The sequence below is a fragment of the Macaca fascicularis genome, chromosome 11, assembly GCF_037993035.2.
Source record: "Macaca fascicularis isolate 582-1 chromosome 11, T2T-MFA8v1.1".
Classification (NCBI taxonomy): Eukaryota; Metazoa; Chordata; class Mammalia; order Primates; family Cercopithecidae; genus Macaca; species Macaca fascicularis.
Window position 1 is genome coordinate 37,953,789 of NC_088385.1, and position 15,509 is coordinate 37,969,297.

General features: G+C 38.9%; 1 pseudogene; it reads left to right on the forward strand.

The window, feature by feature from the left end:
- The first annotated feature begins 8,577 nt into the window (after positions 1-8,577).
- Positions 8,578-13,054, forward strand: LOC135966393 (uncharacterized; annotated as a pseudogene).
- Positions 13,055-15,509: the final 2,455 nt, after the last annotated feature.

A 15,509-nucleotide genomic window follows, 5' to 3' on the forward strand; every position in this document is an offset into this window, starting at 1 on the left:
TTATTTCTGTGGAATCTCAGAACTGATTTTTCGGATCCTTTTGAAAACTATAGGGCCAAAGGAAATATCCTTCGATAAAAATGAGAATTAAGCGTTCTGAGTATCTTCTTTGTGATCTGTGAATTCATCTCACAGAGTTACTGCTTCCCCTCAAGAAGCCTTTCACTAAGAGTCTTCTTGTGGAATTTGCAAGCTGATATTTGGAAGCCCTTGGAGGGCTGTGGTGAAAAAGAAAATATCCTCATATAAAAAGGGGAAAGAAGTTTTCTGAGAAACTGTTGTGTTCTTAATTCATCTCACAGAGTTATAGCTTTCCCTTCAAGCAGCCGTTCGCTTAGATTGTTCTTGTGGAATTTGGAAACTGATATTTGGAAGCCCGTGGTGGGCTATGGTGAAAAAGAAAATATCCTCAGATAAAAACTGGAAAGAAGCTTTCTAAGAAACCGCTTTCTGTTCCGTTAATATTTCTCCCTGAGTTCCAGCTTTCCCCTCAAGAAGGCGATCGCTAAGACTGTTCTTTTGGAATTTGGATAGTGACATTTGGAAGAACATAGAGGGCTATGGTGAAAAAGAATATATCCTCAGATAAAAACTGGAAAGAAGCTTTCTGAGAATCTGCTTTGTGAAGTTTGACTTCCACTCACTGTGTTACAGCTGTATTCCATGTAGCTGTTTGCTAGCCTTATTTCTGTGGAATCTGAGAACTAATATTTCGGATCCCTTTTAGGACTATAAGGCCAAAGGAAATATCCTCTGATAAAAATGAGAAAAAAGCTTTCTGAGAAACTTCTTTGTGATCGGTGTATTCATCTCACAGAGTTACACCTTTCCCCTCAAGAAGCCATCGCTAAGACTGTTCTGGAAATTGCAAAGTGATATTTGGAAGCCCACAGAGGGCTATGGTGAAAGAGAAAATCTCCTCAGATTAAAACTGGAAAGAAGCTTTCTGAGAAACTGCTTTGTGATGTGTGACTTCCACTCACTGAGTTACAACTGTATTTCGTGGATCTCTTTACTAATCTTATATAAGTGGAATCTCAGAATTGATATTTCGGATCCTTTTGAAGACTCTATGGCCAAAGGAATTATCCTCCGATAGAAATGAGAAAGAAGCATTCTGAGTATTTTCTTTGTGATCTGTGAATTCATCTAACAGAGTTACAGATTTCCCTTCCAGAAACCTTTAGCTAAGATTGTTCTTGTGGAATTTGCCAAGTGATATTTGGAAGCCCATGGAGGGATATGGTGAAAAAGAAAATATACTCAGATAAAAAGTGGAAAGAAGCTTTATGACAAACTGCTTCGTGTTCTATTAATTCATCTCACAGTGTTACAGCTTTCCCCTAATGAAGCCGTTCGCTAAGATTGTTCTAGTGGAATCTACAAGGTGATATTTGGAAGCCCATAAAGGGTTATGGTGAAAAAGAAAATATCCTCAGATAAAAACTGCAAAGAAGCCTTCAGAGAAACTGCTTTGTGATGTTTGACTTCCACTAACTGAGTTACAGCTGTATTTCGTGGATCCGTTTGCTAGCCTTATTTCTGTGAAATCTGAGAACTGATATTTCGAATGCCTTTGAAGACTATAGGGCCAAAGGAAATATCCTCCGATAAAAATGAGAAAGAAGCTTTCTGAGAAACTTTGTGATCTGTGAATTCACCTCACAGAGTTACAACTTTCCCCTCACGAAGCCTTTCGCTAAGACTGTTCTTGTGGAATTTGCAAAGAGATATTTGAAGCCCATGGAGGACTATGGTGAAAAAGAAAATATCCTCAGATAAAAACTGGAAAGAAGCTTTGTGAGAAACTGCTTTGTGATGTGTGACTTCCACTCACTGAGTTACCCCTGTTTTTCTTGGAGCTGTTTGCAAGCCTTAATTCTATTTAATCTGAGAACTGATATTTCGGAAGCCTTGAAAAACTATGGGACCAAAGGAAATATCCTCTGATAAAAATGAGAAAGGATATTTCTGAGAATCTTCTTTGTGATCTGTGAATTCATCTCACAGAGTTACAGCTTTCCACTAAAGAAGCCTTTCTCTGGCCGGGCGCGGTGGCTCAGCCTGTAATCCCAGCACTTTGGGAGGCTGAGATGGGTGGATCATGAGGTCAGGGGATCGAGACCATCCTGGCTAACACGGTGAAACCCCCTCTCTACTAAGAAATACAAAAAACTAGCCTGGCGAGGTGGCGGGCGCCTGTAGTCCCAGCTACTCGGGAGGCTGATGCCAGAGAATGGCGTCAACCCAGGAGGCGGAGCTTGCAGGGAGCTGAGATCCGGCCACTGCTCTCTAGCCTGGGCTACAGAGCGAGACTCTGTCTCAAAAAAAAAAAAAAAAGAAGAAGCCTTTCTCTAAGACTGTTCTTGTGGAATTTACAAAGTGATATTTGGAAGCCCATGGAGTGCTACAGTGAAAAAGAAAATATCCTCAGATAAAAACTGTAAAGAGGCTTTCTGAGAAACTACTTTCTGTTCTGTTAATCTTCTCCCAGAGTTACAGCTTTCCCTTCAAGAAGGAGATCACTAAGACTGTTATTGTGGAATTTGCAAAGTGATATTTGGAAGACCATAGAGGGTATGGTGAAAAAGAAAACATCCTCAGATAAAAACAGGAAAGAAGCTTTCTGAGAAACTGCTTTGTGATGTGTGACTTCCAATCACTTAGTTACAGCTCTATTTCGTGGAGCTTTTTCTAGCTTTATTTCTGTAGAATCTCAGAACGGATATTTCGGAACCTTTTGAAGAGTATAGGGCCAAAGGAAATATCCTCCGATAAAAATGAGGATTAAGCGTTCTGAGTTTCTTCTTTGTGGTCTGTGAATTCATCTCACAGAGATACAGCTTTCCCTTAAAGAAGCCTTTCGCTAAGACTGTTCTTGTGGAATTTGCAAAGTGATATTTGGAAGCCCATGGAGGGCTATGGTGAAAAAGAAAATATCCTCATATAAAAAGGGGAAAGAAGCTTTCTGAGAAACTCCTTTGTGTTCTTAATTCATATCACAGAGTTACAGCTTTCTCCTCAAGATGCCGTTCACTAAGTCTGTTCTTGTGGAATTTGGAAACTGATATTTGGAAGCCCATGGAGGGCTATCGTGAAAAAGTAAATATCCTCAGATAAAAACTGGAAAGAAAGTTTCTGAGAAACTGTTTTCTCTTCTGTTAATTCTTCTCCCAGAGTTACAGCTTTCAACTCAAGAAGTCATTCACTAAGACTGTTCTTGTGGAATGTGCAAAGTGATATTTGGATGCCCATAGAGGGTTATGGTGAAAAAGAAAATATCCACAGATAAAAATCGGAAAGAAGGTTTCTGGAAACTGCTTTGTGATGTGTGACTTCCACTCACTGAGTTATAGCTGTATTTCGTGGAGCTGTTTACTAGTTTTATTTCTCTGGAATATCAGAACTGATATTTTAGATCCCTTTGAAGACTCTAGGCCCAAAGGAAATATCCTCCGATAAAAATGAGAATGCAGCTTTCTGAGAATCTTCTTTGTGATCTGTGAATTCATCTCACAGAGTTACAGCTTTCCACTCAGGAAGCCGTTCATTCAGACTGTTCTTGTGGAATTTGCAAAGTGATATTTGGAACCCCTTGGAGGTCTATAGTGAAAAAGAAAATATCCTCAGAAAAAAACTGGAAATAATTTTTCTGAGAAACTACATTGTGATGTGTGAGTTCCACTCACTGAGTTACAGCTGTATTTCATGGAGGTGTTTGCTAGCCTTATTTCTGTGGAATCTGAGAACAGATATTTCGGATCCCTTTGAAGACTATAGGACCAAAGGAAATATCCTCCGATAAAAGTGAGAAAGAAGTTTTCTGAGTATCTTCTTTGTGAGCTGTGAATTCATCTCACAAAGTTACAGCTTTCCCCTCAAGAATTCTTTCGCTAAGTTTCTTCTTGTGGAATTTGCAAAGTGATATTTGGAAGCCCATGGAGGGCTGAGGTGAAAAAGAAAATATCCTCAGTTAAAAACTGGAAAGAATCTGACACACTGCTTTGTGATGTGTGACTTTCACTCACTGAGTTACAGCTGTATTTCGTGGAGCTGTTTGCTAACCTTATTTTTTTGGAATCTGAGAACTGATATTTCGTATTCCATTGAAGACTATAGTTCCAAAGCAAATATCCTCTGATAAAAATGAGAAAGCAGCTTTCTGAGTACCTTCTTTGTGATATGTGTTTTCATCTCACAGAATTACTGCTGTTCCCTCAGGAAGCCTTTCGCTCACACTGTTCTTGTGGAATTTGCAAGGTGATATTTCGAAGCCCATGGAGTGTTATGTTGAAAAAGAAAATATCCTCAGATAAAAAGTGGAAAGAAGCTTTCTGAGAAACTGCTTTGAGTTCTGTTTTTATCTCACAGAGTTACAGCTTTGCCCTCAAGAAGCCGTTCGCTAAGTTTGTTCTTGTGGAATTTGCAAAGTGATATTTGGAAGCCCATAGAGGGCTATGGTGAAAGAGAAAATCTCCTCAGATAAAAACTGGAAAGAAGCTTTCTGAGAAACTGCTTTGTGATGTGTGACTTCCAGTCTCGGAGTTACAGCTGTATTTTGAGGAGCTCTTTGCTAGCCTTATATCTGTGGAATGTCAGAACTGATGTTTCGGAACCTTTTGAAGACTGTAGGGCCAAAGGAAAAACCCTCCGATAAAAATGAGAAAGGAGCTTTCTGAGATACTTCTTTGTGATCTGTGAATTCAACTCACAGAGTTACAGCTTTCTCCTCAAGAAGCCTTTCCCTAACCCTGTTCTTGTGGAATTCGCAAAGTGATATTTGGAAGCCCATAGAGGGCTATGGTGAAAAAGAAAATATTTTCAGAATAAAACTGGAAAAAAGCTTTCTAAGAAACTGCTTTATGATGTGTAACTTCCACTCACGGAGTTACAGCTGTATTTCGTGCAGCTGTTTGCTACCCTTATTTCTGTGGAATCTCAGAACTGATATTTCGTATGCTTTTGAAGACTATTGGGACAATGGAAATATCCTCCTATAAAAATGAGAAAGAAGCTTTCTGAGAAACTTCTTTGTGATCTGTGAATTCTTCTCACAGAGTTACAGCATTCCCCAAAAGAAGCCTTTCTCTAAGACTGGTCTTGTGGAATTTGCAAAGTGATATTTGGCAGCCCATGGAGGGCTATGGTGAAAAAGAAAATATCCTCCGATAAAAACAGGAAAGAAGCTTTCTGAGAAACTGTGTTGTGATGTGTGACTTCCACTCACTGAGGTACAGCTGTGTTTCATGGAGCTGTTTGCTAGCCTTATTTCTGTGGAATCTAAGAACTCATATTTAGTATCCCCTTGAAGAGGATAGGGCCAAAAAATATCTTTTGATGAAAATGAGAAAGAAGTTTTTTGAGATACTTTTTTGTGATCCGTTAATTCATCTCACAGAGTTACAGATTTCCCCTCAAGATGCCATTCGCTAAGACTGCTCTTGTGGAATTTGCATAGTGATATTTGGAAGCCCATGGAGGTCAATGGTGAAAAAGAAAATATCCTCAGATAAAAACTGGAAAGAAGTTTTCTGAGAAACTGCTTTGTGATGTGTGGCTTCCACTCATTGAGTTACAGCTCTATTTGGTGGCAATGTTTGCCACCTTTATTTCTGTAGAATCTGAGAACTGATATTTCGGATCCCTTTGGAGTCTATAGGTGCACAGGAAATATCCTCCAATAAAAGTGAGAAAGAAGCTTTCTGAGAAACTTCTTTGTGATCTGTGAATTCATCTCAAAGAGTTAGAGCTTTCCCCTCAAAAAGCCTTTCGCTAAAAGTGTTCTTGTGGAATTTGCAATGGATATTTGGAAGCCCATGGAGGGCTATGGTGAAAAAGAAAATATCCTCATATAAAAATTGGATAGAAGCTTTCTGAAAAACTGCTTTGTCTTCTCTGAATTTATCTCATAGACTTGCAGCTTTCCCCATAAGAAGCCGTTCGCTAATACTGTTCTTGTGGAATTTGCAAAGTGATATTTGGAAGCCCTTAGAGGGCTATGATGAAAAAGAAAATACCCTCCGATAAAAACTGGAAAGAAGCTTTCTGAGGAACTGCTTTGTGATGTGTGACTTCCAGTCTCTGATTTACAGCTGTATTTCGTGGAGCTGTTTACTAGCCTTGTTTCTGTGGAATCTGAGAACTGATACTTCGGATCCCTTTGAAGACTATAGCGCCAAAGGAAATATCCTCGGACAAAAATGAGAAACAAGCTTTACGAGTAACTTCTTTGTGATCTGTGAATTCATCTCACAGAGTAATAGCTTTCCCCTCAAGCAGCCTTTCGCTAAGACTGTTCTACTGGAATTTGCAAAGGGATATTTGGAAGCCCATGGAGGGTTATGGTGAAAAAGAAAATATCCTCAGATAAAAACTGGAAAGAAGCTTTCTAGGAAACTGCTTTGTGTTCTGTTAATTCATCCTACAGAGTTACAGCTTTGGCCTCATGAAGCCGTTCACTAACACTGCTTTTGTGGAATTTGCAAAGTGATATTAGGAAGCCCTTAGATGCCTATCGTGAAAAAGAAAATATCCTCAGATAAAAACTGGAAAGAAGCTTTCTGAGAAACTGCTTTGTGATGTGTGACTTCCACTCACTGAGTTACAGCTCTATTTCATTGAGCTGATTCCTACCCTTCTTTCTCTGGAATCTGAGAACTGATATTTCAGATCGCTTTGAAGACTACAGGGCCAAAGGAAATGTCCTCCGATAAAAAGGAGAAAGAAGCATTCTGAGAAACTTCTTTGTGTTCTGTTTATGCATCTCACAGGGTTGAAGCTTCCCCCTCCAGAATCCGTTCGCTAAGACTCTTCTTGTGGAATTTGCATAGTGATATTTTTGGAAGCCCATAGAGCGCTGCGGTGAAAAAGAAAATATCCTCAGGTAAAAACTGGAAAGAAGCTTTCTCAGAAACTGCTTTGTGATGTGTGACTTCCACTCACTGAGTTACAGCTGTATATCGTGGAGCTGTTTGCTAACTTTATTTCTGTGGAATCTGAGAAATGATATTTCTGATCCCTTTGAAGACTATAGGGCGAAAGGAAATATCCTGTGATAAAAATGAGAAAGAAGCTTTGTGAGTATCTTCTTTGTAATCTGAGAATTCATCTCACAGAGTTACTCCTTTCTCCTCAAGAAGCCTTTCGCTAAGACTGTTCTTGGGGAATTTGCAAAGTGATATTTGGAAGCCCATGGAAGGCTATGGTGAAAAAGAAAACATCCTCAGATAAAAACTGGAAGGAAGCTTTCTGAGAAACTGCTTTGTGTTCTGTTAATTCATCTCACTGAGTTACAGCTTTGCCCTGAAGAAGCCGTTCACTAAGACTGCTATTGTGGAATTTGAAAAGTGATATTTGGAAGGTCATGGAGGGATATGATAAAAAAGAAAATATTCTCAGAAAAAAACTGGAAAGAAGGTTTCTGAGAAACGGCTTTGTGATGTGTGACTTCCACTCACTGAGTTACAGCTGTATTTCATGGAGCTGTTAGCTAGCCTTATTTCGGTGGAATCTGAGAACTGATATTTCGGATCCTTTTGAAGATACAGGGTCAAAGGAAATATCCTCTGATAAAAATGAGAAAGAAGCTTTCTGAGAAACTTCTTTGTAATCTCTGAATTCATCTCAGAGAGTTACAGCTTTCCCCTGAAGAACCTTTCTGCTAAGACAGTTCTTGTGGAATTTCAAAAGTGATATTTGGAAGCAAATGGAGGGCATGGTGAAAAGAAAATATCCTCAGATAAAATCTGGAAAGAAGCTTTCTGAGAAACTGCTTTGTGTTCTTTTATTTAATCTCACAGAGTTACAATTTTATCCACAAGAAGCGGTTCGCTAAGACTATTCTTGTGGAATTTGCAAATGATATTTGGAAACCCATAAAGGGCTATGGTTAAAAAGAAAATTTCCTCTGAAAAAAACTGGAAAGAAGCTGTCTGAGAAACTGCTTTGTCATGTGTGACTGCCACTCACTGAGTTACAGCTCTATTTCGTGTAGCTGTTTGTTGCCCTTATTTCTATGGCTTCAGAGCACTGATATTTTGGATCCCTTTGAGGACTGTATGGCCAAAGGAAATATCCTCCGATAAAAATGAGAAAGAAGGTTTCTGAGAAACTTCTTTGTGATCTGTGAATTCATCTCACAGTGTTACAGGTATCCCTTCAAGAAGCCTTTCGCTAAGTCTGGTTTTGTGGAATTTGCAAAGTGATATTTGGAAGCCCATAGGGCTATGGTGAAAAATAATATATCCTCAGATAAAAACTGGAAAGAATCTTTCTGGGAAACTGCTTTGTGTTCTGTTATTTCATCTCACAGAGTTGCAGCTTTGTCTTCAAGAAGCCGTTCGCTAAGACGGTTCTTGTGGAATTTGAAAAGTGATATTTGGAAGCCCATAGAGGGCAACGGTGTAAAAGAAAGTGTCCTCCTAAAGAAACTCGAAATAAACTTTCTGAGAGACTGCTTTGTGAAGTGTGACTTCCACTCACTGACTTACAGCTGTATTTCGTGTAGCTGTTTGCTCCCCTTATTTCTATGGCATCAGAGCACTGATATTTTGGATCCCTTTGAGGACTGTATGGCCAATGGAAATATCCTCCGATAAAAATGAGAAAGAATCTTTCTGAGAAACTTCTTTGTGATCTGTGAATTCATCTCACAGTGTTACAGGTATCCCTTCAAGAAGCCTTTCGCTAAGACTGGTTTTGTGGAATTTGTAAAGTGATATTTGGAAGCACATAGAGGGCTATGGTGAAAAAGAAAATATCCTCAGATAAAAATTAGAAAGAAGCTTTCTGGGTAACTGCTTTGTGTTCTGTTATTTCATCTCACAGAGTTGCAGCTTTACCTTCAAGAAGCCGTTCGCTAAGACGGTTCTTGTGGAATTTGTAAAGTGATATTTGGAAACCCATAGAGGGCTACGGTGTAAAACAAAGTGTCCTCCTAAAGAAACTCGAAAGAAACTTTCTGAGAAACTGCTTTGTGAAGTGTGACTTCCACTCACTGACTTACAGCTGTATTTCGTGTAGCTGTTTGCTCCCCTTATTTCTATGGCATCAGAGCACTGATATTTTGGATCCCTTTGAGGTCTGTATGGCCAAAGGAAATATCCTCCGATAAAAATGAGAAGGAAGCTTTTTGAGAAACTTCTTTGTGATCTGTGAATTCATCTCACAGTGTTACAGGTATCCCTTCAAGAAGCCTTTGGCTAAGACTGGTTTTGTGGGATTTGTAAAGTGATATTTGGAAGCACATAGAGGGCTATAGTGAAAAAGAAAATATCCTCAGATAAAAACTAGAAAGAAGCTTTCTGGGAAACTGCTTTGTGTTCTGTTATTTCATCTCACAGAGTTGCAGTTTGTCTTCAAGAAGCCGTTCGCTAAGACAGTTCTTGTGGAATTTGTAAAGTGATATTTGGAAGCCAATAGAGGGCTATGGTGTAAAAGAAAGTATCCTCGTAAAGAAACTCGAAAGAAACTTTCTGAGAAACTGCTTTGTGAAGTGTGACCTCCACTCACTGAGTTACAGCTGTATATCATGGAGCCGTTTGGTAAACTTATTTCTGTGGAATCTGAGAATGGATATTTCGAATCCCTTTGAAGACTATAGGACCAAAGGAAATATCCTCAAAAAAAGTGAGAAAGGAGCTTTTTGAGAAACTTCTATGTGATCTGCGAAATCATCTCACAGAGTTACAGCTTTCCCCTCAAGAAGCCTTTTGCAAAGACTTTTCTTGTGGAATATGCAAAGGGATATTTGGAAGCCCATGGAGAGCTATGGTGAAAAAGAAAATATCATCAGATAGAAACTGGAAAGAAGCTTTCTGAGAAACTGCTTTGTGTGGTGTGACTTCCACTCACTGAGTTACAGCTGTATTTCGTGGAGCTGTTTGCTAGCCTTATTTCTGTGGAATCATAGAACTGATATTTCAGATCCCTTTGAAGACTATAGGGCCAAAGGAAATATCCTCCCATAAAAATGAGAAAGAAGCTTTCTGAGTATCTTCTTTGTGATCAATGACTTCATCTCACAGAGTTATATCTTTCCCCTCAAGAAGCTTTTCGCTAAGACTGTTCTTGTGGAATTTACAAAGGGATATTTGGAAGTCCATGGAGTGCTATGGTGAAAAAGAAAATATCCTCAGATACAAACAGGAAAGAAGCATTCTGAGAAGCTGCTTTGTGTTCTGCTAATTCATCTCACAGAGTTACAATTTTCCCCCCAAGAAGCCGTTCGCTGAGACTGTTCTTGTGGAATTTGCAAAGTGATATTTTGAAGCCCATAGAGGGCTATGGTGAAAATGAAAATATCCTCAGATTAAAACTGCAAAGAAACTTTCTGGGAATCTGCTTTGTGATGTGTGACTTCCACTCAATGAGTTAAAGCTGTATTTCGTGGAGCTGTATGCTAGTCTTATTTCTGTGGAATCTGAGAACTGATATTACGGAACCCTTTGAAGACTATAGGGCTAAAGAAAATATCCTCCGATAAAAATGACAGCTTAGCATTCTGAAAAACTTCTTTGTGATCAGTGAATTCGTCTCACAAAGTTACAGATTTTCCCTCAAGAAGCATATGGCTAAGACAGTTATTCTGGAATTTGCAAAGTGATATTTGGAAGCCCATAGAGGGCAATGGCGAAAAAGAAAATATACTTAGATGAAAACTGGAAAGAAGCCTTGTGATTAACTGCATTGTGTTCTGTTAATTCATCTCACAGAGTTACAGCTTTGCCCTCAGGAATCCGTTCACTAAGACTGCTCTTGTGGAATTTGCAAAGTGATATTTGGAAGCCTATAGTGGCGTATGGTGAAAAAGAAAATATCCTCCGATAAAAACTGGAAAGAAGATTTCTGAGAAACTGCTTTGTGTTCTGTCAATTCATCTCACAGAGTTATAGCTTTGCCATAAGAAGCCGTTCGCGAAGACTGTTCTTGTGGAATTTGCCAAGGGATATTGGATGTCCATGGAGGACTATGTTGAAAAAGAAAATATCCTCAGACAGAAAATGGAAAGAAGCTTTCTGAGAAACTGCTTTGTGATGTGTGACTTCCACTCACTGAGTTAGAGCTGCATTTGGTGGAGCTGTTTGTTAGTCTTATTTCTGTGGAATCTGAGAACAGATATTTCGGATCCCTTTGAAGACTATAGGGCCAAAGGAAATATCCTCCGAAAAAAATGAGAAAGAAGCATAGTGAGAAACTTCTTTGTGAACCGTGACTTCATCCTACAGAGTTTTAGCTTTCCCCTCAAGAGGGATTTCCCTCAGACAGTTTTTGTGGAATTTGCAAAGTGATATTTGGAAGCCCATGGAGTACATGATGAAAAAGAAAATATCCTCAGATAAAAACTGGAAAGAAGCTTTGCGAGAAACTGCTTTGTGTTCTGCTAATTCATCTGACAGAGTTACAGCATTCCCCTCAAGAAGCCGTTCGCTAAGACTGTTCTTGTGGAATTTGCATAGGGATATTGGAAGCCCATAGAGGGCTACGGTGAAAGTGGAAGTATCCTCAGATAAAAACTGAAAAGAAGCTTTCTGAGAAATTCCTTTGTGTTCTGGTAATTCATCTCACAGAGTTACAGCGTTGCCCGCAAGAAACTGTTTGCTAAGACAGTTCGAGTGGAATTTGCAAAATGATATTTGTAATCCCATAGAGGGCTATGGTGAAAGAGGAAATATCCTCAGATAAAAACTGGAAAGAAGCTTTGTGAGAAACTACTTTGTGTTCTGTTAATTCATCTCAAAATGTTATAGCTTTCCCCTCAAGAAGCCGTTCGCTAAGACTGTTCTTGTGGAATTTGCAAAGTGATATTTGGAAGCCCATAGAGGGCTATGGCAAAAGATGAAATATCCTCAGATAAAAACTGGAAAGAAGCTTTGTGAGAAACTACTTTGTGTTCTGTTAATTCATCTAAAAGAGTTACAGCTTTCCCCTCAAGAAGCCGTTCGCTAAGACTGTTCTTGTGAAATTTGCAAAGTGATATTTGGAAGCCAATAGAGGGCTATGGTGAAAAAGAAAATATCCTCAGATAGAACCTGGAAAGAAGCTTTCTGAGAAACTGCTTTGTGTTCTGTTAATTCATCTCACAGAGTTACAGCTTTCCCCTCAGGAAGCCGTTCTCTAAGCCTGTTCTTGTGGAATTACAAAGTGATATTTTTTAGCCCATAGAAGGCTATGGTGAAAAAGGAAATATGCTCAGATAAAAACTGGAAAGAAGCTTTCTGAGAAACTTCTTTGAGATCTATGAATTCATCTCAGAGAATTACATTTTTCTCCTCAAGAAGCCTTTTGCTAAGACTCTTCTTCTGGAATTTGCAAAGTGATATTTGGAAGCCCATGGATGGCTTTGAAGAAAAAGAAAATATCCTCAGTAAAAAATGGAAGGAAGCTTTCTGAGAAACTGCTTTGTGATGTGTGACTTCTACTCATAGAGTTACAGCTGTATTTAGTGGAGCTGTTTGATAGCCTTATTTCTGTGGAATCTGAGACCTGATATTTCGGATCCATTTGAAGACAATAGGGCCAAAGAAAGTATCCCCAGATAAAAATGAGAAAGAAGCTTTCTGAGAAACTTCTTTGTGATCTGTGAATTCATCTCACAGAGTTACAGCTTTCCCCTAACGATGCCTTACGCTAAGACTCTTCTTGTGGAATTTGCAAAGTGATATTTTGAAGACTGTGGAGGGCGATGGTGAAAAAAAAATATCCTCAGATAAAAACTGGAAAGAAGCTTTGTGAGAACCTAATTTGTGTTCTGTTAATTCATCTCACAGAGTTACAGCTTTCCCCTCAAGAACCCGTTCGCTAAGACTGTTCTTGTGGAATTTGCAAAGTGATATTTGGAACCCCAGAGAGGGCTATGGTGAAAAAGGAAATATCCTCAGATAAAAACTGGAAAGAAGGTTTCTGAGAAACTGCTTTTTGTTCTGTTAATTCATCTCAAAGAGTTACAGTGTTCCCCGCAAGAAGCTGTTTGCTAAGAATGTTCTTGTGGAATTTGCAAAGTGATATTTTGAAGCCCATGGAGGGCTAGGGTGAAAAAGAAAATATCCTCAGATAAAAACTGGAAAGAAGCTTTCTGAGAAACTGCTTTTTGATGTATGAATTCTACTCACTGAGATACAGCTGTATTTCATGGAGCTCTTTGCTAGCCTTGTTTCTGTGGAACCTGAGAACTATTATTTCAGATCCCTTTGAAGAATATTGGGCCAAACTAAATATCCTCTGATAAAAATGAGAATGAATCTTTCTGAGAAACTTTTTGTGATCTGTGAATTCGTCTCACAGAGTTGCAGATTTCCCTTCAAAAAGCCTTTCTCTAAGACTGTTCTTGTGCCATTTTCAAAGTGATATTTGGAAGCCCATGAAGGGCTATGGTTAAAAAGAAAATATCCTCAGATGAAAACTGGAATGAAGCTTTGTGAGATACTGTTTTGTGTTCTCTTAAATCATCTCAAAGAGTTACAGCTTTCCCATCAAAAAGCCGTTCGCTAACACTGTTCTTGTGGAAATTTCAAAATCATATTTGGAAGCCCATAGAGGGTTATGGTGAAAAAGGAAATATACTGAGATAAAAATTGGAAAAAAGCTTTCTGAGAAACTGCTTTGTGATGTGTGACTTCCACTCACTGAGTAACAGCTGTATTTCTTGCAGCTGTTTGCTAGACTTATTTCTGTGGAATCTGAGAACTGATATTTCGGGTCTCTTTGAAGACTATAGGGCCAAAGAAAATATCCTCTGATGAAAATGAGAAAGAAGCTTTCTGAGAAACTTCTTTGAGTTCTGTGAATTCATCTCACAGAGCAACAGCTTTCCCATCAAGAAGCCTTTCGCTAAGACTGTTCTTGTGGAATTTGCAAAGTGATATTTGGAAGCCGATGGAGAACTTTGCTGAAAAAGAAAATATCCTCAGATAAAACTAGGAAATAAGCTTTCTGACAAATTAGTTTGTGTTATGTGGATTCATCTCAAAGAGTTACAGCTTACCCCTCAAGAAGCCTTTGCTAAGACAGTTCTTGTGGAATTTGCAAAGTGATATTTGGAAGCCAATAGAGGGCTATGGTGAAAAAGAAAATATCCTCAGATAAAAACTGGAAAGAAGCTTTGAGAGAAACTGCTTTGTGTTCTGTTATTTCATATCAAAGAGTTACAGCTTTCCCCTCCAGAATCCGTTCGCTGAGAACGTTCTTGCGCAATTTCAAAAGTGGTATTTGGAATCCTATAGAGCTCTGTGGGGAGAAAGGATCTATTCTCAGATAAATACTTGAAAGAAGCTTTCTGAGAAACTGCTTTTTGATGTGTGACTTCCACTCACAGAGTTACAGCTGTATTTCGTGGAGCTGTTTGCTAGTCTGCTTTCTGTGGAATCTGAGAACTCATATTTCAGATCCCTTTGAAGACTATAGGGCCAAAGGAAATATATTCCGATAAAAATGAGAAAGAATTTTTCTATGAAACTTCTTTGGAGCTGTGAATTCATCTCATAGAGTTACAGCTTTCTCCTCAAGAAGCCATTCTCTAAGACTATTCTTGTGGAAGTTGCAAAGTGATTTTGGAAGCCCTTAGAGGGCTATGGGGAAAAAGGAAATATCCTCAGATAAAAACTGGAAAGAAGCTTTCTGCGAAACTGCTTTGTGATGTGTGACTTCCACTCACTGAGTTACATCTGTATTTCGTGGAGCTGTTTCCTAGCCTTATTTCTGTGGAATCTGAGAACTGATATTTCGAATCCCTTTGAAGACTATAGGGCCAAAAATAATATCCTCCGATAAAAATGAGAAAGAAGCTCTTTGAGAAACTTGTTTCTGAACTGTGAATTTATCTCACAGATTTTCAGCTTACCCCTCAAGAAGTCTTTCACTAAGCCTGTTCTTTTGGAATTTGCAAAGTGATATTTGGAAGCCCAAGGAGGGCTATGGTCAAGAAGAAAATATCCTCTGATAAAATCTTGAAAGAAGCTTTGTGAGAAACTGTTTTGTGTTCTGTTAATTCATCTGAAAGAGTTACAGTTTTCCCCTCAAGAAGACTTTCGCGAAGACTGTTCTGTGGAATTTGCAAAGTGATATTTGGAAGCCCATAGAGGGCTATGGTGAAAAAGGAAATTTCCTCAGATAAAAAGTGGGAAGAAGCTTTCTGAGGAACTGCTTTGTGATGTGTGACTTCCACTCACTGAGTTACATTTGTGTTTCTTTGAGGTGTTTGCTAGCCTTATTTATGTGGGATCTGAGAACTGATATTTTAGATCCCTTTGAAGAGTATAGGGCCAAAGGAAATATCCTCCGATAAAAATGAGAAAGAAGCTTTCTGAGAAACTTCTCTGTGAGCTGTGAATTCGTCTCACAGAGTTACAGGTTTCCCCTCAAGAGGCCTTTCGCTAAGACTGTTCTTGTGGAATTTGCAAAGTGATATTTGGAAGCCCATGGAGGGCTGTGGTGAAAAGTTAAATATCCTCAGATAAAAACTGGAAAGAAGCTTTGTGAGAAACTGCTTTGTGTTCTGTTAATTCATCGCACAG